The sequence below is a fragment of the Limulus polyphemus genome, unplaced genomic scaffold (genome assembly GCF_000517525.1).
Source record: "Limulus polyphemus unplaced genomic scaffold, Limulus_polyphemus-2.1.2 Scaffold6292, whole genome shotgun sequence".
In the NCBI taxonomy this organism is placed as follows: Eukaryota; Metazoa; Arthropoda; class Merostomata; order Xiphosura; family Limulidae; genus Limulus; species Limulus polyphemus.
This window is the reverse complement of record NW_013671902.1, coordinates 46219-48541: the sequence shown is the minus strand read 5'-3', so window position 1 is coordinate 48541 and position 2323 is coordinate 46219. Positions and strand designations below refer to the sequence as shown.

The window sequence follows — 2323 nt, the reverse complement described above, 5'->3', positions numbered from 1 at the left end:
ATACTTTTTTGAATTTTGATTTTGTGTTTTTAGATTCTGTACATTTAATTAAGTTATTGTTAATTGTTTATTAGTTTAATGTAAGTGGCTATTGTTCGGGACGAACAATACTGAGGAAGGGGCAGTGTTACGACAGCGGGGGTCACGTGACGAGTATTCTAGAAGATTCGCGATAAACGTTAGTGTGTTACGGTAGCGGAAGTCAAGTGACGCTGGTAGCACGTGTTGAGAGCCTAGAAGATTCTAGAAGAGGCGGTATTATCGTATATAAGTGCGCTAGACAGAGAGAGAGACAGGCAGAGAGAAGGAGAGAGAGTGGGGAACCAAGGACAGCAGTTACGGTCGGCGGGAACCGAGGATAGCAGATACAGAGACCGGAACTATAGTTGCTGACAGGCGGAGATAGAGACGGACAATTGAGTCAAGCGCGGTAGAAAGTGAGTGAATTGTTGTGAACTATAGTGCGCGTAACTGTGAAAATTAAGTGTATTGCAAAGTTTTATTGAGGAAGAATAAACAAGTTTTATTTAAGAAAGGACTTGTATCGTAGAAAAATTAACAAACAAACATACATAGACGTAACAAATTTTTCGGATATCTATCCTGTTAAAAGAAATGTGTAGCAATGAATTTTGTGGTGTAAAACTAACTGCGGCCACGTCGGAACGTACAAAACATTGGGGTGGTGGGTGATCGTATTTGAGTTAAAATTGTCTGACAGTCAATAAAAACGCTTTAAAATATTATTCAACAACTTCTCACAATTATTGTGTGTACGGTACACACAAAATACAAATCAAATTATACAGATACACAAAAAGTCACTACCAGTGTAATGTTTAGAATTTGCCAAAGAATTTTAGTTTCCTTTAATTTCGATCAGCAAAGTCAGCCGATTACATAAAAAAAGATGAAATAATAAATTGTTGTCATCAAAATATTGAGGGGAACAATGGTTTTTGGGCTCCCAATTTAAATATTGGGGCACATACTCCCGGTTCCGATGTCTATGTATTGTACAATGTTTTTTATTATTATTAAAGAACCGTGCTCACTCAAGAACAGAAATATTATTAAATATTCTAATACTTTTAGGGTTGTGAGTTCGAATCCCCTTCCCACCAAACATGTTCACCCTTTCAGCCGTCAATCCTACTAATCTTTGGTGAACGAGTAATCCAAGAGTTGGCGGTAGGTGGCGATGACTAGCTGCCTTCCCTCTAGTCTTTCACTGCAAAAGTAAGGACGGCTAGCGTAGATAGCCCTCGTGTAGCTTTACACGAAATTCAAAACAACCAAACAAATAATTTTCGAATTAAAATTTAAACGTAAACTACAGAGCATAGAATGGATTGAAAAAAAAAAGAGAAAGAATAACACAGAGCACTTTGTAAATATTAAAGTAATTAAAAGAAGATAAATATTTAAATACGAACTTCTTTTTCTTTTAGTAATATAATTGGTTTTGGTTTTACTTTTACCAAATGCTATTATCATAAGTCACGATCGACTGCATTGTTGCTACTTTGGTGAAAGGTTAGTCACGTGCTGCTACTAATATTGTAAAAATTTTCGTAACAAATGTAAAACATTGATATTGTGTGTGTTTAATGATTATATTGTCTTGGCTTTATAAAACAAGTTTCAGTTGTAAGTGTTATGTCATTCCTCATACATTGTGGCTCGTGATCTCTGCTATATTGCCTTACAAGTTACAATTGCACTATTACATATCTTGTTAAGCACTTAAGCAAGATAAGGTCTTACTAATAGTAATACTAACACTGACAGTAGAAGTAAGTATTCTTGTTAAATGTTATATTTTGAGATTATCGTCCATGGCCAAAAGCTGTAATTATTTATCACGGGATTGTCAAATATAAATATAATTAGTTTCACGATATCTGTTAATAACTTAGGAATTTACAAGAAAAGAAAAAAACAAACTTGAATATAAAACCATAATCCTTAATACATAATTCATTAATTGTAAAACTAGCAATTTCAATTTAAAAACGAACTGGCCAGTGCTGGTACTGACAGCAGAGTAAATAATAATAATATAAATTAATGGAAATCGCTAGCTTTACAATTACGTTTTATGGATTATGGTTGTATAAATATTATCTAAAGATCTTGTGCTTATGTTGATAAGGGTTAAGGTGTTGATTTAGTATATGTGGATTTTTAGGAAGCATTTAAAAGTGCTATTTAAAAGGCATGTTAAAATTATTATAGTAGCTGTGTGATAAATACTAAAGTTGTTTTCTTCTGTAACAACACACCAGAATCCTTGGTTTTCTCCTGTAACAACACACCAGAA

General features: G+C 33.8%; 2 protein-coding genes across 2 annotated transcripts in view; both read left to right on the top strand.

Moving 5' to 3' along the window:
• The first annotated feature begins 1511 nt into the window (after positions 1 to 1511).
• The window catches only part of LOC111089450 (protein starmaker-like), a 29486-nt gene continuing 28674 nt past the window's right edge, over positions 1512 to 2323 (top strand). Inside the window, exon 1 of the mRNA XM_022401982.1 lies at positions 1512 to 1536. The gene's annotated coding sequence lies outside the window, so the exon portion shown is untranslated. The remainder of the gene's footprint in view (positions 1537 to 2323) is intronic.
• Positions 1622 to 2323, top strand: part of LOC106473579 — a 7062-nt gene continuing 6360 nt past the window's right edge. Inside the window, exon 1 of the mRNA XM_022401981.1 lies at positions 1622 to 1796. The gene's annotated coding sequence lies outside the window, so the exon portion shown is untranslated. The remainder of the gene's footprint in view (positions 1797 to 2323) is intronic.